The 26,478-nt window shown below is 37.5% G+C and overlaps 1 long non-coding RNA gene and 1 pseudogene across 1 annotated transcript; both read right to left on the bottom strand.

Annotated features, from left to right (window-relative positions):
- Positions 1–892: 892 nt before the first annotated feature.
- Positions 893–2,518, bottom strand: LOC110280345 (uncharacterized). The gene is made up of 3 exons (XR_002374698.2): positions 1,955–2,518; positions 1,288–1,710; positions 893–1,115 (listed from the first exon to the last, which is right to left on the bottom strand). It is a non-coding gene; the product is annotated as an uncharacterized LOC110280345 (long non-coding RNA).
- Positions 2,519–9,971: 7,453 nt separating this feature from the next.
- Positions 9,972–26,238, bottom strand: LOC107488669 (triphosphate tunnel metalloenzyme 3-like; annotated as a pseudogene).
- Between the last annotated feature and the right edge of the window lie 240 nt (positions 26,239–26,478).

Below are 26,478 nucleotides of genomic sequence, written 5' to 3'. Positions count from 1 at the left end.
CCTCACTGTGTCAGCGGCAACCAAAATCATAAATATTTTTTTCAAAAAAAGAAAATTCTCCGACAGATTAATAATAACGGATAATATTGTTATTTCTTTTTTTTATTAATTTAATTATAACATGCAATTTTTTAAACAGATTTATTTAATTGTTGTGTATATTAATGTATTTAAATAATTTGATTCTTGTTATAATTATTTTTAAAAGTAAATAGTTATTTCTAACTATGAAAAATATAAAACTAATTATAAATAATTTAAGAGGACGTTTTTGGTGGAAAAAATATAATGTGGTCTTTAAAACACCATGCAGAAAAATTTCTAATGTATGGATTAGATTGCTCTAGGACACAAGATGTTATTATTGTTAGATTTGACCCAACCTTAAACGTAATTGCAAATTGGTACATGAGATGGTCGATTGGACCGACGGTTTCAGGCCTTTTTTTGTTGGAAGGAAGTATTGATGGGTGGTTAATTTTTTTTTAGAGTTAGCCACATGGCCTGCGCTCACAGTCCACCCAAAAATTACTCTAATGCAAATTCATATCCCCAAAAACCAGTTTGAATTACTATCCACAACCTACCCAAGCACTACTCCTTATTTTAATGACGTTACCCAAATTTTTCTGCACAACTTCATCTTCTACATTAACATATGAATTATTTTTAGAAAAGCTTGAAGGAGACCAAAAAAACTTAATAACAAAGAAGTGTTAATTAGTGTAATTAAAGAAGAAGGTTGAAAATGGACGTGAATATGAGTAGAAAAGTTGTAACGTAATTTAGGCTGTAGTAGCAGCCATAAAAATTGTTAGTAAACAAAGCATCTGCATAGGTGAAACAATAGTAACAGTGTAGCAAAAAAGCAAAATGTATTGTTTTAAAGTTCATCAGCTTGCATATTCCTAGTGGCATCGGACTTGAAGGATTGTGACCGATTTAACTAAGATGACCTTGAAGGTCCCAACACCTCCAGGCTTGAAATTGCACAAACTTGCAAAGTTTTCCCAACTTCCAGAAATTATCCCGAAGCTACTGTTTTGTGTGCCACTAAATTTAGTGTAGGTTGCTTCAACCTCAATATAGCCGTGTACAAAGAAGAGTGGGTGTCTCTGACCAGTAAAATGACTCAGATGAGGAACATTCGACTAATTATAGCATAGCAAAAGATCATTAAGAGATAGATAATATTGATGAAGCCACATACAAGAAAATTAATTAGTGCAAGTAAACAAGGTCGGGAGAATAGTATTAAAAGAACAGGTTGCACTTAGTTTAGCTTACCAACAAGTGGGAAGACAAGATGAGGCCAGTGAGGTCCATCACGAAAAAGGGGCATTTGGTGGAGAATTTTTCATCTATTGCTTTAACTTTGTCGAAAAAAGGATTGTTGATACAGCTGACACGCTAGTAGGTGCCTTACTTTTCATACAGTAGTTGTTGGTACGTGGGGATAGTATGGCCACCAAAGGTGAAGATATGCACTTGGAAATCAGAGTTACCTATGTGTTTGAAATACAGCATGGAGTCCAGATTGATTTTGTACCTTCGATAGAACTGTGGCCAATCTCGCGTCAATGCGATGCTGTCATTTTGTCGTTCTTTCCAGAAGTACTGAATATGGACATCCTTTCCATCAGGGACCACCAGGTTTTGATCACTCGTTGTCGGTCGCTTACCCTTGCCCCTAGAGGAAGACATGTATGCCTAATACAAAACAGAAAATAAGGTTCAGGGTGAAACTGTTGGTCAACTGAAATAGTAGGACAAATATAATAGTTGAGCTCCGGTATCTTATTTTCAACAGCATAATTTTCGGGTTCAGGGTAACAAGAACCAAGAAACCCTAAACATTAGTTTAGTTAGGGTTTCATCAGATAGGAGAAAAAATGGAAGCAAAGGGTAGAAACATGCAAAAAAAAGTATGAAATGTAGAATAGTGGATCTTAACTGAGTCAATTTGCAGTCAATGCAACTTTCAGATTTAGAACAAGAAGAACAAAGGAAAGCAAACAGTCAGTGCAATTAGATTTTTATGAAATGGTAAAATACCGTAAACCAATTAGTTAGAACAAACATGTAGAGAAGGTAGTAAATGCAAGATAGTGGATGTCTAGTAAATATTCTACAAACAGTGCAGTTTTTCAGTTTATGACAAGATGAACGCAGGAACAGGAACAATCAGACCAATTAGGATTTTTTTTCTATCCATGGAAAAAAATTTGAAGGAACAAGAACAAAGATGCAACAAAAATTGTGTTTTTATGATATAAAAAACAAGTGATATGTACTGAGGAAGGTGGTCGTTGGATATATTTGTTTCTATTTTTTATGAGACGGACATGGACACGAAATCCAAACAACGACTAATTAGTATTTGGCCAAGGGAAGCAACGGGGATTTCCTCGTTAGTCATCATGGCTGGAGTAACGAAATTGAATCAGGAATTCTTCTGACAGACGTCTTGGTGGTTGGAGCCAAAACGACAAAGTGAACTTGGTAATATGGTGATGGAGAATGGAGTCCACAACTAATGCCAGTTGGTGTGTGTGAATGATATCTCACTAAACCTTTTTTTTGTTTACTCATGGGCCAAGGCGGTACAATGAAAACCTGAGCTGACCATAAATCTTGGGCTTGGGACAGGCAATATTCTTTGGTGGGTGTGTTTTTTTGTTCTGCTTAGATGAGCCATCTTTTATACTAAGGGACCTAAGTAGGAAGCATGCAGAATAAATTGTTAACGGTTCATGAAAAAGATATAAAAGGAAAACAACAATAATAGTAGTAATCAACTATAAGGACATAAACAAGAATATTAACAAAAGTATTTATGATCATCACATGTTCGATATGTATTTTCTAGGTCTATGTCTCTTTCTGTTTCTATTCATGTCTTTGTCTTCTTGCTCATGTCTCTACCTGTATATGGTAGAACAACAACAACAACAACAACAACAACAAGATAAACATTGTCTTTCTCTGTAACCTAAACTCTAAACCTTAAATCATGGACCATAAATCATAAACCCTAAATCCTCAACCCTAAACCATAAATCCTAAATTCTAATCCCTAAACCCTAAACTGTAATCGCATAAACTCTCGGACCTAAAGTTAAACCCTAAACACTAAACTCTAAAGCGTTAAACCATAAACCCTAACCCCCAAACCATGTACCCTAATCCCTAAACTTTGAACCATAAATCCCAAACCTTGAACACTAAAATCTTAAATCCTAAATCTTAAATCTTAAATCCTAAATCCTAAACCATGAACCGTAAACACTAAATCGTAAACCCAAAATCATCAACCCTAGACCATAAACTCTAAATCCTAACCGCGTAAACTAGGGCTGGCAATATATACCCTACCTGCGGGTACCTAACCTAGACCAACCCGTTCGGGTAGGGTTGTCTACCCGACCCGTTGCAGGTAGGGTAGGGTACGGTGCGAATTAGCCTACGGGTAAGGTAGGGTACGGGTTCAGGGTGTACCCTACCCTACCCTACCCGCTCTCCTAATATATTATATAATATATATGTAAAAGTTATGTATGTAGTGAAGAAAGTGAGTGTTGAACTCACAATCTTCTTTTTATAAAAACTTGAAATAACCACTAAGCTAGTTGATGATCATATTATTTGTAATTTTATGTTATATTTCTTTAAGATTTTATTGTTTTTAATTTTAATTTGAACTTAGTTTTTTATTTTTTATTTTATTAATATGTATAAAATTTGAAATGGTTGAATTTTATATTTGCTTGAAAATTTTTTATTTTTCTGCAGGTAAGATCGGGTAGGGTAGGGTTTAGAATATTAGGGTACGGGTAGGGTTAGGGTTGAGAGATTCTCAACCCGCAGGTAGGGTATGGTAGGCTTTTAAGACAAATTTGACTGCCCAATAACCAATTTGGTCCCAAGGTAAGGAATAACCAGTTACACCAAAAGATGCGGTCAATATAGCCAAAACAACGCCCGTAACCCATGTCCATATCAGTTATATCCATTATAATAAGCTATTCGGTAATTCCTTTTGGATATAATTTTGTTTTATCCGATCTCAATATTGATGTTATTTTTCGATCGCCCGGAAAGAACAAAAGAAACATCTTGTTCCTTCTTCAGCAATTTCTGATCTCTAGAACCTATCACTAAAATACCCCTGGAGGGGGTGTAGGGCTAAGCGGAGTGAAATCGTGTTAAGTATTAGCACTATGGCTTTCAATTTAAATGGTTTTAATTTCAACGAATCTGTAGTTGATAGTCAAGGTCATGTAATTAACACCTGGGCTGATATTATTAACCGAGCTAATCTTGGTATGGAAGTTATGCATGCCTATTGCTACTAGTGGAGTCAGGTTAATCTAACTCCATAGTATAGGTATAAACCGTAAACCCTCGAACCTAAAGTTGAACCCTAAACCTTAAAGTATAAACCATAATCCCTAATCCCTAAACCTTGACTCCTAAACCACAAACCCTAAACCTGTAAACCCTAGACCCTAAACCCTATACCCTAGAAAAAAAACTCTAAATTGTAAACCCTAAATCGTAAACCGTATATCCTAAATCCTAGAACACAAAAACCCTAAACTGTGAACCCTAAATCATAAGATCATATAATGCCCTCTGAATAGTGATATCACCAATGGTGAAAGGAATAAAAAAGTTTCTCAAATCTTGAATCTTCTTAGGGAGATCCTTCTGAATAATAGCACTATATTCCTTTGTGAGCACCACAGTCTCACTCTCCTTCTAATTCCTCTTGTTGGTCAATAATTCCTTTATAAACTTAGTATTGATGACAAGTCATCTTATGATATCTTTTCAAGCATTTTCACTTGTTTCATTAGGTTTTATGCACTTTCTTGCACTATAAGTAAGTAATTTGTAGTGGATTTGCATGGTTATGTCAATTCAATCAACCATCATTTATTTGACACAAAATCATAAGGTTTAAGCTAGAAATAGTTGGTTTGTGAATGATTGAGAAACCTTGTGAATTTGGAGATACTTTGATTGGTTGTTGTGATTACTTGTAGGTGAAGAAATGGTGAAAAAAGGAATTTTTGGCACACTTTTAAAGTTTGAGAACGCTTTGAACTTTAGGCCACGCTTTGAAAAGCATGACCCAAGACATAAAAGCATGGCGATCACCCAAAGGAGCAAAGCACCAGCGCTCACTAAGTGAGTACTATGCTCATTTAGTGAGCATTTTCGTGGGCCTCAACAGAAGAAAAGCAAGGTGCATTGGGGAGCACCATGGTTCGAAATGGGAACCAAGGAATGCACACAAGGGGCGCCCTAATAGCGCTCACTTAGTGAGCACTACATGAAAACAAGCTTGAATGCATATCTCTTGGATTCCTGGTCCATGCGTTTGATTGCCTCTCATGACAACAGAGCTTTCAATTCCTTGAGATCAGAGTCTTTGTGGTATAAGCTAGAATCAATTGGCAGCATTTTTGAGATCTGGAAAGTCTAAACCTTGTCTGTGGTATTTCGAGTAGGATATGGGATGGGATGACTGTGACGAGCTTCAAACTCATGACTGTTGGGCGTAGTGACAGACGCAAAAGGATCACTGGATCCTATTCTAAAACAAGTAAGAACTGACAGATGATTAGCCCTACGTAACCCGTTGCTGGACCATTTTCACTGAGAGGACGGGAGGTAGCCATTGATAACGGCGGTACCCGAACATACAGCTTGCCATGGAAAGGAGTATGAAGGATTGGATGAAGGCAGTAGGAAAGAAGAGATTCAGAAGGAATAACACATCTCCATATGCTTATCTGAAATTCCCACCAATGAATTACATAAGTATCTCTATCTTTATTTTATGTTTATTTATCTTTTAATTATCAAAACTCTATAACCATTTGAATTCGCCTGACTGAGATTTACAAGATGACCATAGCTTGTTTCAAGCCGACAATCTCCGTGGGATCGACCCTTACTGAAGGTTTATTACTTGGACGACCCAGTGCACTTACTGGTTAGTTGTGCGAAGTTGTGAAAAAGAGTTGAGATTACAATTGTGCGTACCAAGTTGTTGGCGCCATTGAAATCACAATTTCGTGCACCAAACCCCAACCACAAAACATCTTTCTCTTACGCTTCATCCCACAAAGCATCCTAAGTTGACCATCCGTTTCAAGCAAGCCATACTCAAGTGGGATAATAAAGCTAATAGAGATGAGTTTTATCCACTCAAGTGAAGGAGTAGATGACAACCTAGGTAAAGAAGCTTCCAATGAGCTTGACAAAGCGCATCCAATTCCCATCCTCCTTTTTCTAAGGACCTTCACCTCCTCATAAGATCTCTTAATTTCAATCTTTTGTTCATCAATTTTATCTAACTTCTTCCCCTTACTCAAATCATAAATGGGAGGATGAGAGAAATATACCTCCAGATTTCTTTCAATTTTACCGAGAGAAGGTTCTTCACGTTCAAAGGATTCACCACAAGGATTTGATGCTTGATCTTCATTGCTATGGGAACTCAATTCTTGCTCTATCCCATGCAATTTTTCATATGGAATATGCCTTGGAGGTTGTGCACTTTTCTCCTCAACATCAAATTCAATCTTCTTGGAGGGGTTTTCTTCAATTCTATGTTCCCATAGAGGTTCCGCATCTCCTAAGTCTTCAACCACTTCTTCCTCTTCTTCAACAATCAAAGCTTCCTCCAATTGTTCCAACACAAAGCAACATTCTTCATTTTCCACCGGAATTCCCAATCTCTCTTTCATGCAAGGCTCTTCATTTAATTCTCCACATGTAGCCATGGGAGTGCTTTGAGGGTTCAAGCATTGGGAGGCCAATCGGTTTGTCACCACTTCCAAGGCGGCCGTGAATCCTAGTACCTCCCTTTGTATTTCTTCTTGCCCTTGACGTATCAAAGTGAGATGTTCATCCATTGGAGTTTGGGGTGGATAAGAGGGTTCATCATTTTGGAGAAAGGGTTCATGATAAGAAGGTGGTTCTTCTTGATAGGTATGTGGCGGTTGAACATTCTCTGATGTTTCTACTTGTTGCACAACACACTCCACGGTTTCTCCTCTACAATCATCCTTGAACATATTTTTCTTGGGACATGAATCCCATGAGTCTATCTTTTGACAGATGGTTGCTTGAAGCCGGTCCATTGTTTCCTTCAGGCGATCTTGTTCCAAATTGCAAGCATAGGTAAGATCTTCTTGCTCTTGGATCGATGGACGTGAGTATTCTTCCATGGAGAGTTGTGGTGGAAGGTAGAATTCATCTTGTGGTTAAAAATTAGTATACATTGGAGGTGGTTCATCTTGGTAATAGTGTGGAGGGGGTGGTTCTTGGGAGTGTTGATGTTGTGGTGGTTCCATATATGGTTCATATGGCTCAAAAGGTGGTTGGTATGGTGGGTATGGATTGGAGTCATATGAAGGTGGTTGGTGAAAAGGGACTTGTGAGTATGGTTGAGGGTATGGCTCATAGGCATATGGTGGTGGTTCTTGAAAGTCACAAGGGGATTCACCATAACTATTTGATTTGTATGCATCATAGAATGGCTCTTGTTCATAGTGTATTGGTGGAGGTTGTTGTCATGAAGATTGATCATGTACATATGGCTCCTCCCACCTTTGAGTATCCCATCCTTGATGCATGTTGTCATTGAAATTCATATCTCCTAAAATATAATTAGAACCAAACTCATAGCCAAAGTGAGAATTCATGATAGCAAGGGAAAATGAAAACAAAAACTAATAAAACTAGCAACAATCAACAAAGAAGCATATTCACAATATTCACATATGTACAATAACCAATAACAATCGCACATTTGTAATTTCCCGTCAACGGCGCCATTTTTTATGAGAGAAAAATTGATGGTCTAGAATTTCACAATAAATTCTCTTTGCAAGTATTGTTTCTAAACCAACAATAATTCTTTCATACAAAAATTTGGTTGTCACAAGTTACAAACCCTTAAAAATATAAACAGAAGTATTCAAACCTCGGGTCGTTCTCCCTAGGAATTGCAATAAAGTGTTCTTGTTATTGGCTATGAAGTATCTTTAGGGTTTTTGAGATAAGAAACAAGAATTGTAAATGGTGAAAGAAATAGACTAACAACTAAGAGAGCTCTTGGTAAGGAATGATAAGTGGAAGTCCTATCCTCATTACCATCATCAATTGAGATGAGAATTGTGTATTGCTCCCACTTGGTTAATCTCTAACTATAAAGGGAAGTCAAGTGGAGGAATTAACTTGATATCACAAGTCTTAGCTAAATCTAGATGAAAGACTAGTTATAGTGACATTCAAGTTAATTAGAAACTTCTAATTATCAATCATCAAAGGAATTAGATAATTCAAGAGTCTCCAATTACTCAACCAAAGCCAAGAGAAATAAAATCTACCTCATAACTAAAAGAAATATTTCATCAAACACATAAAAGGCAACAAAGGTAAACAACATGAATTTGCAAGAATTGAAGAGAGATCTAACTACAAAAGTAGGAGATTAACAATAGAAAGGCAAAACAATTATGAAACAACAAAGGACTTACCAATTGCATTGAAGAAGAATTGTAGATCTACAAAAGAATGCATCAAGAAAAAAGTAAAGAATTACAAGAAGTAAATCACTAATCTAGAGAGAGGGAGAGTAGAAGAATAAGAATTGATAAAGGAAAAGTGAATCAAAGCATGAATTAAACCTAGATCTAAGAAATCCTAATTTAGATATAAACCTAATCCGAATTTTAGAGAGAAGAGAGAGCTTCTCTCTTTAGAAACTAACTCTATAACTAAACTAAAACTAAACTATGACTAATTGCCTCATTCATCTTCAATCCTTGGGTTAAATAGAATCATAAATGAGTTGGATTGGGTCCAAAATACTTTAAAAATCGCTGGCCACGAGTTGCCGTTAGTGAGTCACGTGCGAGCTTCGATGCATACACATACATCACATGTACGCATCCCTAAACGCCAAGAAACTATAACAAATTTTATATCATTTTGAAGCCCCGGATGTTAGCTTTCCAACGCAACTAAAACCGTCTCATTTGAACCTCTGTAGCTCAAGTTATGATCATTTAAGTGCGAAGAGGTCAGGATTGACAGCTTTGCGTTTCCTTCATTTCTTCATGAGTTCTCCATTTCTACATACTTTTTCTTCATTCCCTCAATTCTAATCTTTTCCTCCTAAACCTGAAATGACTTAACAAACATATCAAGGCATCTAATGGAATTAAGGGGAATTAAATTTAGCTATTTTAAGACTCAAAAAGCATGTTTTCACTCTTAAGTACAATTAAAGGAGAATTTACAAAATCATGCTATTTTAGTGAATAAATGGGAGACAAGTTGACAAAACCCTCTAAATTCAACACAAGATAAATCCTAAAAATGGGGTTTATCAGTATGGCCTTATACTCTTCCTATGGGTTAGGCACTGTATCACTGAAAATGGTATTAGGAAGCCTCTCAGGTGCTTGCTTGCTCAACATACCCACTTGAATCTCCAAGTTTCTGAGTGAAGCTTTGGTTTCCTGCATAAAACTGTGAGTAATCTTGGAAAGCTCTACAACTATAGATTCTGATTCAGATAATTTCTGACAATGAGAAGGTGTTTGATATTATTGAGAGGGCTAAAACTGACGGTTGTTATTGAAGTTATTCTGATTAAATTTACCCTGAAAAGAAAAGTTGTTGTTGAAGTTCGGTTGCCTTTGTGGTTGATTTTTCCACCCAAAATTTGGATGATTGATCCACCCCGGATTATAAGACTTGGAAAAAGGATCATTATGGGGAGGGTCTAGAGGAATCACCCATGTAATTGACTTGTTCAGGAAAAAATTGACCATAATCATAGTTCTCACATTGAGAAAAGTCATCACTAATTTCATAAGAAGCATATTGGATATTAATAGCTGAGACTTGCAATCCACCCAAGTGTTGAGTTTAATAGCATTTATTTATTGAGACATGGATTTATTCTGAGCAAGAAGTGTGTCTAAAGCATCCAATTCCATGGATCCTTTCCTCCCGGCGGTCCTCTCAGAAGAATACAAATATTGATTCTTAGCAACAATCTCAATCAAGTATAGAGCCTCTTCAGTGGTCTTCTTCATGTGAAGAGAACCTCCTACAGAATTATCCAAAGACATCCTGGCATCCTCAATAACTCCATCATAGAATATTTGTAACTGTATTCAATCCGAAAACATATCAAGAGGACACTTTCTGAGCATCACCTTGTACCTCTCCCAAGATTCATAGAGAGACTCACCCTCTCTACCTAAAAGTATGAACATCAGTCCTGAGCTTTGTCAGCCTCTAAGGTGGAAAGAATTTAGTCAGGAATTTGCTGACTATATTATCCAATGTATTTAGGCTCTCCTAAGGCTGTGTGTCAAGCCACAATTTGGCTCTATCCCAAATAGAAAACGGAAAGAGCAGCAACCTATAGACATCAGGATGGACTCTATTAGTCTTCATTGTATCACAAATTTGTAGAAAATTAGAGATGAATAAGTTTGGGTCTTCCTACAGAAGTCCATGAAACTGACAGTTTTGTTACACCAAAGTAATGAGCTGAGGCTTCAACTCAAAATTGTTGGCATTCACAGGTGGCACAATAATGATACTGCCATAGAAGGTGGGATTAGAAGCAATGTAAGGACCAAGTGTCCTTCTAGGTTTCTCAGGAGCATTGGGAGCATTAGGGATAGTAACATTATTGTTCTTGTTTGCTGGTGCATGAAAATTACACTCACACTATGTAATTCCGCACAACTAACCAGAAAATACATTGGGTCGTCCAAGTAATACCTTACGTGAGTAAGGGTCGATCCCACGGAGATTGCCGGCTTGAAGCAAGCTATGGTTATCTTATTAATCTTAGTCAGGATACCAATAGGGTTCTTTAGTTTCAATTGTAAAAAGTGAAAGATCATGAAATGAGTATTTGTTACGCAGTAATAGAGAATGTGTTGGAGTTTTGGAGATGCTTTGTCTTCTGAATTTCTGCTTTCTCCCTGTCTTCTTTTTCACGCACGCAAGGTTCCTTCTATGGCAAGCTGTGTGTTGGTGGATCACCGTTGTCAATGGCTACCATCCGTCCTCTCAGTGAAAATGGTCCAGGTGCACTGTTACCGCACGGCTAATTATCTGTCGGTTCTCGATCATATCGGAATAGAATCCAGTGATTCTTTTGCGTCTGTCACTACGCCCAACACTCGCGAGTTTGAAGCTCGTCATAGTCATTCAATCCCTGAATCCTACTCAGAATACCACAGACAAGGTTTAGACTTTTTGGATTCTCAAGAATGCTGCCAATGGATTCTAGCTTATACCACGAAGATTCTGATTAAGGAATCCAAGAGATATTCATTCAATCGAAGGTAGAACAGAGGTGGTTGTCAGGCACGCGTTCATAGATTGAGAATGGTGATGAGTGTCACGGATCATCACCTTCATCATGGTTAGGTATGAATGGATATCTTAGAGAGAAACAAGCGTGTTTGAATAGAAAATAGAAATACTTGCATTAATTCATCGAGACGCTGCAGAGCTCCTCACCCCCAACAATGGAGTTTAGAGACTCATGCCGTCAAAGAGTACCAAGTTCAGATCTAAAATGTCATGAGCCACAAAATAAATCTCTACAAGTTGTTTAAATACTAAACTAGTAACCTAGGTTTACAAAAAATGAGTAAACTAAGATGGATAGTACAAAAATTTACTTCTGGAGCCCACTTGGTGTGTGCTGGGGCTGAGACTTGAGCTTCTCACGTGCCTGGACTGTTTCTGGAGTTAAACGTCAGGTTGTAACCTGTTTTTGGCATTTAACTCCAACTTGCAACCTATTTCTGGCATTCAACGTCAGTTTATGTCATTTATCTTCGTGCAAAGTATAGACTATTATATATTGTTGGAAATCCCTGGATGTCTACTTTCTAACCCAATTGAGAGCGCGCAAATTGGACTCTTGTAGCTCCAAAAAATTCATTCCGTGTTCAGGGAGGTCAGAATCCAACAGCATCAGCAGTCCTTTTTCAGCCTGAATCAGATTTTTGCTCAGCTCCCTCAATTTCAGCTAGAAAATACCTAAAATCACAAAAAACACACAAACTCATAGTAAAGTCCAGAAATATGAATTTTGCCTAAAAAATAATAAAAATATACTAAAAACTAACTAAAACATACTAAAATCTACATGAAATTACCCCCAAAAAGCGTATAAAATATCTGCTCATCACAACATCAAACTTAAACTGTTGCTTGTCCCCAAGTAACTAGATAAATAAAATAGGATAAAAAGAAATCAAGAAGCAATAATATCTCAGAGTTTTAAGTGAAGCTCAGATTCTAATTAGATGAGCGGGACTAGTAGCTTTTTGCTTCCGAACAGTTTTGGCATCTCACTTTATCCTTTGAAATTCAGAATGATTGGCATCCATAGGAACTCAGAATTCAGATAGTATTATTGATTCTCCTAGTTTAGTATGTTGATTCTTGAACACAGCTACTTTATGAGTCTTGGCCGTGGCCCTAAGCAGTTTGTTTTCCAGTATTACCACCGGATACATAAATGCCACAGACACATAACTGGGTGAACCTTTTCAGATTATGACTTAGCTTTGCTAAAGTCCCCAATTAGAGGTGTCCAGAGTTCCTAAGCACACTCTTTTGTCTTGGATCACGACTTTAACCACCCAGTCTCAAGCTTTTCACTTGGACCTGCATGCCACAAGCACATGGTTAGGGACAGATTGATTTATCCGCTTAGGCCTGGATTTATTTCCTTGGGCCCTCCTATCCATTGATACTCAAAGCCTTGGATCCTTTTCACATTTGTCTTTTGGTTTAAAGGGCTTTTGGCTTTTTCTACTGCTCCTTCTTCTTTTTTTTTTCTGCTTTTTCTTGCTTCAAGAATCAATTTCATGATTTTTCAGATCAACAATAATATTTCTCTTGTTCATCAGTCTTTCAAGAGCCAACAATTTTAACATTCATAAAATTCAATATAAAAAATATGCACTGTTCAGGCATTCATTCAGAAGAGGAAAAGTATTGCCACCATATCTAAATAATTATGTTTGATGATGATGAGGAAAATAAATTATAGCTTAATTGGAGATAAAATTAAAATAGATATACTAATTACTACTACTAATATATAACTTCTAAGGTAAATTCTTAATAAGAACAATTATCACAGAGTTAAGGCAAAGATTAGGACTCAACAACCTTTATTTTGGAAGGTGGATGCTCCTTTAATCTGTGGGGTGCTTGGCGCTTCAAGAGACAACTTCTGACGCTTCAGTTCCCTCAGTTCACACCCTTGCTCTTCTTGTTCCCTAAGCAGTTTACAAAGCAAGCTATTTTGATTTTGTTGTTCTTCCTTTAGCTCCATAGCTTCTTGCAACTTGGTGACAGATGCTTCAAGACGCTCCCAGTATTCAATTCGAGGGATTTCCGGGAGGAACTCCCGTGCTTTCCTCTTGATGGGGTCGTCCTTCACTTGTTGTCCTTCCATTGACTTTTTGGTGATTGGTCGCTCAACTGAGATATAATCAGTTACTCCCATCTTCACCCCAGCATCTTTACATAGCATAGAGATTAAGCTTGGATAAGCTAATTTGGCATCTTTGGAGTTCTTGTTTGCAATTGTGTAAAGTTCACAAGAAATCAGCTGATGAACTTCCACTTCTTTTCCCAACATAATGCAATGGATCATTACTGCTCTTTTGATGGTGACTTCAGAGTGGTTGCTAGTGGGTAGTATAGAATGCCCAATGAAGTCCAGCTAGCCTCTGGCGACTGGTTTGAGATCTTCTCTCTTGAGTTGGATTGGGACACCCTTTGTGCTGGTTGTCCACTTGGTTCCAGGAAGGCATATGTCCTCTAGAATTTCATCCAAACCCTTATTTGTTCTCATCATTCTCCTATTAAAGGAGTCTGGGTCATCTTTCAGCTGAGATAACTTAAAGATCTCCCTGATTTTGTCAGGGTGAAGGTGAACAATCTTCCCTCTGACCAGCGTCCTATAGTCATAGAAGGCGATTCCAGCTATTCTCTGCTTGTCTGTTTGCCACAGATTAGAGTAGAATTCCTAAACCATGTTTCTTCCCACCTTTGTTTCAGGATTAGCTAGGATTTCCCAGCTCCTGTTTCGAATTTGCTCTTGAATCTCCAGATATTCGTCTTCTTTCAGATCGAATTTAACTTCCGAGATCACTGACCTTAGACCCATTATTTTGTAGTAATGGTCTGAATGTTCTTTGGTTAAGAACTTTCCTTGATTCCAAAGTGGTTTTGGAATATTCTCTTTCTTGCCTCTTGGAGTGGTTTGTTTTCCCTTAGGAGCCATGATCTTAGTGGGTATTGGTTTAGTGATCACGGATAAACATACCAAATTTAGAGGTTTGCTTGTCCTCAAGCAAAAGAAAAGAAAGGAGAGGGATAGAAGGAGAGCCAATTTCGAATTGTGGAGGAGAGGGGGGGAGCCAAACGTGGATTTAAAGGGAAGGGTGGGTTTTCGAAAATTTTGAAAAAGATAAGATAGAAGATATGATTTGTAAAAGATAAGTATGATAGGAAAAAGATGTAATTTAAAATTGAAAAGTTAAGAAAGATATTTGAAAAAGATAAATCTGAAGTTTGAAAAGAAGATATGATGAGTTTAAAAAGATTTGAGAAGAATTTAAAAAGATTTGATAAGAATTCAAAAAGATAATTGAGTTTTGAAAAAGGTTTGAAAAGATTTTGAAAAAATTAAGAAACATGTTTAGGATTAAAAATTTTTGGAATTAAAGTTGAAAGATGAGAGTTTGTAACATGTTTATGCAAGAAATCATGAATTGAAACATGAAAAATGGAAAAAATTTGAAGTGAAAACGAATTTACCTCCTCCCCACAATCCTGGCGTTAAACGCCCAAACGCTGCATATTTTGGGCATTTAACGCCCATTTGTAGCTTCTCCTGGACGTTTAACGCCCAGCTGTAGCATCTGGCTGGCGTTAAACGCCAGAAAATTCTTTATCACTGGGCGTTTTTCTGAACGCCCATGATGCTGCCAATCTGGCATTAAACGCCCAGAAGTTTCTTCTTTCTGGCGTTTAACGCCTAGATGGCTATCTCTACTGGCGTTAAACGCCCAATAGATGCTTCTTTTGGGCGTTTAACGCCCAAAACAGCTCTTACTGGCTTTTTCGCACCAGTGAGCTTCTTTTTGCTGTTTTATCCTCTGAATCCTTCTGTAACTATGTGAACTCATGCAATTGTTATTTTACCTTGAAGATATTTAATATGAACCTATAAAATTCAATTAATTAACAAATAAACTTTGTTAATGGCTGGGTTGCCTCCCAGCAAGTGCTTCTTTATTGTCTTTAGCTGGACTATTACTGAGCTTTAATCAAGTCTTAGGATTTCAATTTCCCAGGGAATAATTTGAGCCTAGAACTAAACAGCAGAACTTTTTGTCCTGGCTCAAAGACTCTGGATGACAGCTTCTTATCATGCCATCTTTTTGCTTTCTCTTTGTAAATTTTTGCATTTTCGAAAGCATTGAGTCTGAATTCCTCTAACTCATTTAACTGGAGCAATCATTTTTCTCCTGCTAACTTGGCATCAAGGTTTAGGAATCTGGTTGCCCAGTAGGCCTTATGTTCCAGTTCCACTGGCAAGTGACAGGCTTTTCCATACACAAGCTGGTATGGAGAGGTCCCTATAGGAGTCTTGAATGCCGTTATGTATGCCCACAGAGCATCATCCAAGCTTCTTGCCCAATCCCTTCTACGGTTAATCACAGTCCGTTCCATGATTCTTTTAAGTTCTCTATTAGAGACTTCAGCTTGCCCTTTTGTCTGTGGATGATATGGAGTTGCCATCCTGTGGCTGACTCCATATCGAACTATAGCAGAGTAAAGATGTTTATTCCAGAAATGAGCGCCCCCATCACTGATTAGTACTCTAGGGACACCAAATCTGCTGAAGATATGTTTCTGGAGGAATTTCAGCACTGTCTTAGTATCATTAGTGGGTGTTGCAATAGCTTCCACACATTTGGATACATAATCCACTGCCACCAGAATATAAGTGTTTGAGTATGATGGTGGGAAAGGCCCCATGAAGTCAATACCTCATACATCAAACAACTCAATCTCCAAGATCCCTTGTTGAGGCATGGCATAACTGTGAGGCAGATTGCCAGATCTTTGGCAACTGTCACAATTAAGTACAAACTCTCGGGAGTCTTTATGGAGAGTAGGCCAATAGAAGCCACATTGGAGGACTCTTGTGGCTTTTCGCTCACTTCCAAAATATCCTCCATATTGTGATCCATGGCAATGTCATAGGATCTTCTGTGCTTCTTCTTTAGGCACACATTTACGGATTACTCCGTCCGCACATCTCCTGAAGAGATATGGTTCATCCTAAAGATAGTACTTTGCATCTGTGATTAATTTCTTTGATTGATGCCTACTATACTCTTTGGGTATGAATCTCAGAGCCTTGTAGTTTGCAATGTCTGCAAACCATGGTACTTCCTGGATGGCAAAGAGTTACTCATCCGGAAAGTTTTCAGAGATCTCAGTAAGAAGGAGGGACGCCCCTTTTACTGGTTCTATTCGGGACAGGTGATCTGCTACTTGGTTCTCTGTCCCTTTTCTGTCTCTTATTTCTATATCAAACCCTTGAAGAAGCAACACCCATCTTATGAGTCTGGGTTTTGAATCGTGCTTTGTGAGTAGATATTTAAGAGCAGCATGGTCAGTGTACACAATCACTTTTGATCCTACTAAATAAGATCTGAACTTGTCAATGGCGTAAACCACTACAAGTAACTCTTTTTCTGTGGTTGTGTAGTTCTTCTGTGCGTTATTTAGAATACGACTGGCATAATAAATGACGTGCAGAAGCTTGTCATGCCTTTGTCCCAACACTGCACCAATGGCATGGTCACTGGCATCACACATTAGTTCAAATGGTAATGTCCAGTCTGGTGCAGAGATGACTGGTGTTGTGACTAGCTTAGCTTTCAGAGTCTCAAATGCCTGCAGACACTTCTTATCGAAGATAAATGGTGTGTCAGCAGCTAGCAGATTACTCAGAGGTTTTGCAATTTTTGAAAAATCTTTTATAAACCTCCTATAGAATCTTGCATGCCCCAGAAAGCTTCTGATTTCCTTAACATTGGCAGGTGGTGGTAATTTTTTAATTACCTCTACCTTAGCTTGATCCACCTCTATTCCCTTGTTCGAAATTTTGTGCCCAAGGACAATTCCTTCAGTCACCATAAAGTGACATTTCTCCTAGTTTAAAACCAGGTTAGTCTCTTGGCACCACTTTAGAACAAGTGCTAGATGGTCAAGACAGGAGCTGAATGAGTCTCCAAATACTGAGAAGTCATCCATGAAGACTTCCAGAAATTTTTCCACCATATCAGAGAAAATAGAGAGCATGCACCTTTGAAAGGTTGTAGGTGCATTGGACAGACCAAATGGCATCCTTCTGTATGCAAATACTCCGGATGGACATGTGAATTCTGTTTTCTCTTGATCCTAGGGATCTACTGCAATTTGATTATAACCTGAATATCCATCTAGGAAGCAATAGTATTCATGACCTGCTAGTCTTTCTAGCATTTGGTCTATGAATGGTAAAGGAAAATGATCTTTTCTGGTAGCTGTATTGAGCCTTCTGTAATCAATACACATACGCCACCCTGTAACTGTTCTTGTAGGAACCAGTTCATTTTTTTCATTATGAATCATTGTCATGCCACCCTTATTAGGGACGACTTGGACAAGGCTTACCCAGGGGCTATCAGAAATAGGATAAATAATCCCAACCTCTATTAATTTAGTGACCTCCTTCTGTACCACCTCCTTCATGGTTGGATTCAGCCGCCTCTGTGGTTGAACCACTAGCTTAGCGTCATCCTCCAATAGGATCTTGTGCATGCATCTGGCTGGGCTAATGCCCTTAAGATCACTGATGGACCACCCAAGAGCTGTCTTGTGTGTCCTTAGCACTTGAATCAGTGCTTCCTCTTCCTGTGGCTCTAAGGTCGAGCTTATGATTACAGGAAAAGTGTCACCTTCTCCCATAAATGCATATTTCAAGGATGGTGGTAATGGTTTGAGCTCGGGTTTAGGAGGTTTCTCCTCTTCCTGAGGGATTTTCAAAGATTCTATTATTCTCTCTGGTTCCTCCAGATCAGGCTGAGCATCTTTAAAGATATCCTCTAGTTCTGATTCAAGACTCTAGTCATATTGACCTCTTTCACCAGAGAGTCAATAATATCAATGCTCATGCAGTCGTTTGGGGTGTCTGGATGCTGCATAGCTTTGACAACATTCAACTTAAACTCGTCCTCATTGAATCTCAGGGTTAATTCCCCTTTTTGGACGTCAATGAGGATTTGTCCATCTGCTAGGAAAGGTCTTCCACGAATGAGAGTTGCACTCTTGTGCTCCTCCATTTTCAGCACCACAAAGTCAGTGGGAAAGGCAAATGGCCCAACCTTGACAATCATGTCTTCAATAACGCCTGATGGATATTTAATGGAGCCATCAGCAAGTTGGAAACATATCCGGGTTGGTTTGACTTCTTCAGTCAAACCAAGCTTTCTGATAGTAGATGCAAGTATTAGGTTGATACTTGCCCCAACATCACATAGAGCTTGCTTGGTACAAGTACCCTCTAATGTGCATGGTATCATAAAGCTTCCGGGATCTTTAAGCTTCTCTGGTAAGCTTTTCAGAATGACTGCACTGCATTCTTCAGTGAAGTAAACTTTTTCAGTTTCTCTCCAATCCTTTTTATGACTTAAGATTTCTTTCATGAACTTAGCATAAGAGGGTATTTGCTCAAGTGCCTCTGCAAACAGAATCTTTATTTTAAGAGTCCTGAGATAGTCTACAAAGTGGGCAAATTGCTTATCCTGTTCCGCTTAGCGGAGTTTCTGAGGATAAGGTATTTTGGCTTTGTATTCCTCAACCTTAGTTGCTGCAGGTTTATTGCCTACAGACGTGGGTTGAGAAACCTTTTTAGAGGGGTTGCTATCAATACTTGTATGTGTCTAAACCCCCACTAGTGCTTGAATGCCAGGGGTGGAAGCTGGAGTGGCGTTAGACACCAACTCCTTACCTGTTTCTGGCGTCTGAATGCCAGAACTGAGCTTCCTTTGGGCGTTCAATGCCAACTCCTTGCCTATTTCTGGTGTTTGAACGCCAGAACTGAGCATGGGTTGGGCATTTAACGCCAGCCCTTCACCTTTTTCTGGCATTTGAATGCCAGAATTGTTCCTCTCTGGGCTCTTACTGTCCTAAGAGGGATTTTGGGTAGCAGTTTGTTCATTTCTTGGCTTTCTGCTGCCTTGAAGTGAGATATTTAATGTTTTTCCACTTCTTAATTGAATTGCTTGGCACTCTTCTGTTATTTGTTTTGATAACTGCTGTTCTGTTTGCTTCAACTGCACTTCCATATTCATATTAGCCATTCTTGTGTCTTGTAGTATCTCCTTGAATTCAGCTCGTTGTTTTGTTAGAAAATCTAATTGCTGATTGAATTCAGTAACTTGTTCTACAGGACTGAGTTCATCAGTTACTGTTTTAGCCTCTTCTTTCATGGAAGGTTCACTACTTAGGTACAGATGCTGATTTTTGGCAAATGTATCAATGAACTCTTGAGCTTCTTCAATTATCTTTCTCATGTGGATAGATCCACCAGCTGAGTGGTCTAGAGAAATTTGAGCTTTCTTTGTAAGCCCATAATAGAAGATGTCTAACTGCACCCACTCTGAAAACATTTCAGAGGGGCATTTTCTTAGCATCTCTCTGTATCTCTCCCAGGCATCATAAAGAGATTCATTATCTCCTTGTTTAAAGCCTTGGATGCTCAGCCTTAGCTGTGTCATCCGTTTTGGAGGGAAATATTGATTCAGAAATTTTTTCTGATAGCTGTTTCCATGTCCTTATGCTAGCCTTAGGTTGGTTTTTTAACCACCTCTTAGCTTGGTCTTTTACAGCAAATGAAAATAGTAATAATCTGTAGACATCCTGATCTATTTCTTTATCATGTACTGTGTCAGAAACTCTGTAGGTTCTTCCTGTGGAAGACCAGAATACTAGCAACTTTGCTGCACCATGATAATGAGCTGAGGATTTAACTCAAAACTACTAACTCCGATGGAGGGTATACAGATACTACTCTTATATGAAGTAGTAGTGGGGTTAGCATATGACCCCAGAGTCCTTCTGGACTGTTCATTTCTACTTAGGTCCATGATGATGAAAGGGAGATGATGTAGATTTATTTTATTTATTTTATTATATAAGAAAAATAATTTTTGAAATAATAAAATGAAATAAAATAAAAAAGATAAAAATAAAAATAAAAAATTTGAAAATATTTTATGAAGATTTTCGAAAAAGTGAGGAGAGAGAAAGTGGTTAGGATATTTTTTGAAAAAGATATGGTTTTTTTTAAAAAAAAGGTTTTAAAAGGATAAGAATTGAAAAATTTTGAAATTGAAATCTAAATTTTTATGAAAAGTTTCGAAAAAATTGTTTAAAAAGAGTTAGAAAAAATATTTTTTTGATTTTTGAATTTTATTATGAAAGAGAAAAACACACAAAAGACACAAGACTTAAAATTTTTAAATCCAATGCTCCTTGTTTTCAAAAATTTTGGAGGGAAGACACCAAGGCACACCAAACTTAAAAATTTTAAGATCAAAACACAAAGAAAACTCAAGAACACCTTGAAGACTCACAAGAACAACAAGAACAAAAGAAAGAACACCAAACTTAAAATTTTTAGAAAACCAAAATAAAATTTTCGAAAATTAAAGAAAATTAACAAGAGAACACCAAACTTAAAGTTTGGCACAAGACTTAATCAAAGAAAAATTATTTTTGAAAAAGTTTTTAAAGGAAGATTCCCAATTGCCAAGAACATAAGCCAACGCTCTAGCCAACTGAGCTATAAATTTAACGTGTTTTAAAAAGGTATTTGATAAATAAAAATTTTTGAAAACTAAAAATTTGAAAATGCACAAGAAAAACAAGAAAAGACACAAAACAAGACAAACCAAAGATCAAACAAGAACAATTTGAAGATCAAGGAAGAAAAAAGAACATGCAATTCGAAAATTGAAAGACAAAGAAAAGCATGCAATTAACACCAAACTTAAAACATGACACTAAACTCACAGAAAAACTAAAAATTAAAAAAAAATTTTGAAAAGAAAATAAAAGACTCTGACCCAAAAGACAAAATTTTCCTTATCTAAGCAACAAGATTCACCGTCAGTTGTTCAAACTCAAACAATCTCCGGTAACGGCGCCAAAAACTTGGGGCATGAAAATTACACTCACACTATGTAATTCCGCACAACTAACTAGCAAGTGCACTGGGTCATCCAAGTAATACCTTACGTGAGTAAGGGTCGATCCCACGGAGATTGCCGGCTTGAAGCAAGCTATGGTTATCTTATTAATCTTAGTCAGGATACCAATAGGGTTCTTTAGTTTCAATTGTAAAAAGTGAAAGAGCATGAAATGAGTATTTGTTACGCAGTAATGGAGAATGTGTTGGAGTTTTGGAGATGCTTTGTCTTCTGAATTTCTGCTTTCTCCATGTCTTCTTTTTCATGCACGCAAGGTTCCTTTTATGGCAAGCTGTGTGTTGGTGGATCACCATTGTAAATGGCTACCATCCGTCCTCTCAGTGAAAATGGTCCAGGTGCGTTGTCACCGCACGACTAATCATCTGTCGATTCTCGATCATGTCGGAATAGAATCCAGTGATTCTTTTGCGTCTATCACTACGCCCAACACTCACGAGTTTGAAGCTCGTCACAGTAACTTAATCCCTGAATCATACTCAGAATACCACAGACAAGGTTTAGACTTTTCCGATTCTCAAGAATGCTGCCAATGGATTCTAGCTTATACCACGAAAATTCTGATTAAGGAATCCAAGAGATATTCATTCAATCGAAGGTAGAACGGAGGTGGTTGTCAGGCACGCATTCATAGATTGAGAATGGTGATGAGTGTCACAGATCATCACCTTCATCATGGTTAGGTACGAATGAACATCTTAGAGAGAAACAAGCGTGTTTGAATAGAAAATAGAAATACTTGCATTAATTCATCGAGACGCTGCAGAGCTCCTCACCTCCAACAATGGAGTTTAGAGACTCATGCCGTCAAAGATTACCAAGTTCAAATCTAAAATGTCATGAGATACAAAATAAATCTCTAAAAGTTGTTTAAATACTAAACTAGTAACCTAGGTTTACAAAAAAATGAGTAAACTAAGATAGATAGTGCAGAAATCTACTTCTGGGGCTCACTTGGTGTGTGTTGGGGCTGAGACTTGAGCCTCTCACGTGCCTGGGATGTTTCTGGAGTTAAACATCAGGTTGTAACCTGTTTCTGGCGTTTAACTCCAACTTGCAACCTATTTCTGGCGTTCAACGCCAGAATGCAACATGGAACTAGCGTTAAACGCCAGTTTACGTTGTTTATCTTCATGCAAAGTATAGACTATTATATATTTCTAGAAAGTCCTAGATGTCTACTTTCTAATCCAATTGAGAGCGTGCCAATTGGACTTCTGTAGCTCCAAATAATCTATTCCGAGTGCAGAGAGGTCAGAATCCAACAACATCAACAGTCCTTTTTCAGCCTGAATCATATTTTTGCTCAGCTCCCTCAATTTCAGCCAGAAAATACCTGAAATCACAGAAAAATACACAAACTCATAGTAAAGTCCAGAAATATGAATTTTGCCTAAAAACTAATAAAAATATACTAAAAACTAACTAAAATATACTAAAATCTACATGAAATTACCCCAAAAGCGTATAAAATATCCACTCATCATTTGCCTCTATAGTGATTTCTTTAGCTTTTGTCTCAAAGTTATCCTTGAGATTCTCAGCAGCTCTATAAACTCTCGCCTGTTGTAGGCATCTTCTTAGAGTAAGAAAACATCTAATCTAAGTAATCAAACAACGGGTAGTTGTCAATCACAGTCAATCCTTGGCAATGGCGCCAAAAACTTGGTATGGATTTTGAAAACCACAAACTAACCGGCAGGTGCATTAGGTCGTACCAAGTAATACATCAGGTGAGTGAGGGTCGATCCCACGAGAATTAATGGACCAAGCAACAATAGTTGAGTGATTTACTCAGTCAGACAAACAAAAAGGAGTGTTGAGTTCAATTGCATTAAAAAGTAATTCAAGAAATTAAGAAAGCAAACAGTAAATTGGTTGTAAGAATTATATGAGAGAATAGTTAAGGCTTTAGAGATATTTATTTTTTCAGATTAATAATTTTTACCAACTACTTCAATTCATGGCAAACGTTAATTGATTAAACCCTAATTCCTTAGTAATTTAATCTCCTCTAACCTAATCAACCGCCAATTGCTTGGTCACTTAATTTAGATTAAATGTTTAAGTCTAATTCTAGTTTATTAATCACACAAACCCTAAATACCCAAAGATAAGATTATTATATGTCACATATCACGTTAAGTCCAAGTAATTAGAGAATTATGAGGATTTACTTTCAAGTTGTTATTCAAGTAAGTTAACTTTTCCAAGATTCAACAAGAATTCAAGTAGAAAAAGAGTTATATTCCAATATACTCTAATTCCTAGGATGAAGAATGAAAGCAATCCTTGAATTTCAACCAATGCATTAATTAAAAGTAGAATGACAATGGTGTTAATCCATAAAAATAAACTGATCCCCTAACCTTAACAGAGGAGGTTTAGTTGCTCATTGCTTAGAGAAAACTTGGATTCTCAAATTGTGTAAAGTGAGGAATAAGGAAGAAGAAGAAGAGAAGAGAGCTCAAAGGGCTGAATCATTTCTCCTTTTATATCTAACCTAATTGATTTGAAAATAAAATAAAATCATAAATTCTTAAACCTAAAAGATTGTATTTTGTTTTAACCATAATGAAAAGAAAAAATAAATAATAAAAAGAAACTAAAAATAAACTAAAGCCACGAAGCCTTTCTTGGACTCCAAAAATGCGGCGCTAAACGCCAGTCTTGGCGTTTAGTGCTGCTGAGGCAGAGAATGTTGTGTGAGTTACTGTCTTCCTAGCGCTAAACATCAAGGTTGGCGTTTAGCGCCACTAGCGTGTGGGTCTGGGCACTATTTACAAGACAGCTGCACTAAACATCGAGTCATGGCATTTGGCGCTAGCTTGACAGCAAGCTTGCACGAAGTACGAGGTTCCTGGCGCCAAACGCCAAGTAGCGGCATTTAGCGCCAGCTTGATAGCATCCAATTTCCTCCTTTTTCTTCTGCACGAACTCTGTCAAACTCGCCTGAATCTTTCCTGAAATTAATGAAACCACAATAAGCATCCAAGTAGCATTCAAACAGGCCTCAAACACTAAAATCTCATAAAAACTCAACAAATTTATGTCTAAAATACGAAGAAAATATAGAAAAGATGCTCACGCATCAGTAAAAACACATAGCAATTTCAATACAAATTTTAATAACTTCCAATTCCAATTCCTCTGTATACCTTTCTAAATGGCAGCATCCAATATGAAAAACTTATAACTATTGTCAACAAAGGCAGAAAAACTACAAGCATTGTCTCGTGTAGAGAGGATTACAAATGGGTCTAAATCTACTCTTTTAATATTTCATCACTACATTCATATCAAATAAAGGTTTCAAAGCTGAACACTTTTCATTAAAGGAGACAAAATTTTTCGTAAATTTTTTTCTTTTTCTATTTTAATTTTAATCTTCACAACTTAAAAACAGCAATTACCCACATTAAATGCACAACAAAATAAAAAATTTAAATTTTGTATATTCATACCCACATCGCACACCATAAACATTGCAACATCAAAATTGTCGTTAATTCGGAGCCACACCGAAGGCATGATCCCCCAATTGAAATCAATTTCGGGAGCATACCTCCACCAACCTCCACCAACGTATCTGCATCGCTGGTTACCCCATGTGGTCCATTGCCTCCCTTATAGTGAACCTCAACTCGGTCGGATCCCGATCTATGCTTCGGTGTTGTTCAATTACTTGATCTCCTCCGTCGTGAAGCACTGTCTGCTTCTAGGTGGTTCAAACGAAGCTTCCTAGTGATCCTAGCCTAATTTAGCCCTACCTATTAATGGACTTTGGTGATTTGTTGTAATCATAAGTTCTCATTTCGTAAATAAGTTAGTCTATTTTCCCTAAATTCGCCCCAACTGTTATTGTTCTTTATTTGTGAACTGACCCTTGTGTTTTTTATTATTTTTGTTTACTACCTGATCCTTCAAGGTCTTAAAAATACTTTTCCCACTGAAAAAGGCTCCATAACTTAAATAAGAGTTGTAACCTTCAATATTTATCTCCGTCAGGCATTCCAAATGTTAATTTTGTGAGAGACGTCATTAGTTCTGACCTTATGTTGCGATGAACTCTCATACATGACAAATGTGTTAGTAATGTCATAAAAAAATCTATGACTATAAATCCTATCCGACTTGGACTACAAACTGATTTGAAATGAAATTAAACTATGTAACACTTAAAAAAGCAAGATATGCAACATCGATGAGAAATGTATGTATGTAACTTTAGACAAAGCATGTATATAATTCTAATGCAACATAACTTCAAGAACTCTTTCACTATCTGCTTAGCCTTATTAGAATCAGCACTTTCATAGTCAATCTTGTAAAGAGTCCCAAAATCAAAGCTTGTCTCGTCCACCGCCAATTTCAAACCTTTCCACTCATAAGTGCTTCTAATGTTCCTAAATCCCCAAAAATTCACGAATCCCTTCTCTACTTTCACCCTAAAGCCTAAACCCCTTCACCCCAAACTCATTTCTCACCATGCCTAAAACCCTAGATTCCACCACCCTAAGCTTTCCAGGATCTGCGATACAATCAAGACCAACCTTAGGGTTCAAATCTTCCTCATCTTCCTCCACACAACTCAAGTCATCGACCAAAAGGACCTTCTCCCTGAGCGAATTGATGCACCGCTCGTCGTCATTGTAGAACTGAAGGTGGAACACTGCACCTTTAATGAGATCCCCGAATCGGCGTCATCAAAGAAGAGGTTACGCTGGCGGTAGGTTGCAGCATGGAAGGATGAAAGAAAGTCAGTGAATCTTCGGTGCTAGTCGGCATCGTGGAGACAAAGTTTCACTTTAACTTCCATTAGAAAATGGAGCTGTGAGAGGAAGCAGAAGGTGAGGGAGGAGAGAATTTAAAGAGAAAGGCTAATGCAATGTAGTTTGGAAAAGGATCTTGGGTGATGATGTGGCGAGTATGTTATAGTATTTGTAACAACTTATTCTTCATTATTGAATTGAGTAAATTTTTTTTCCTTTCTTTTTGGCCTCCCAGTCTGAATCTCTTCTTAAACAAGTCAATAATCCTGTATCACCAATGAATGGGA

The sequence above is a fragment of the Arachis duranensis genome, chromosome 1 (assembly GCF_000817695.3).
Source record: "Arachis duranensis cultivar V14167 chromosome 1, aradu.V14167.gnm2.J7QH, whole genome shotgun sequence".
In the NCBI taxonomy this organism is placed as follows: Eukaryota; Viridiplantae; Streptophyta; class Magnoliopsida; order Fabales; family Fabaceae; genus Arachis; species Arachis duranensis.
This window is presented reverse-complemented; position numbering and strand designations above follow the sequence as displayed.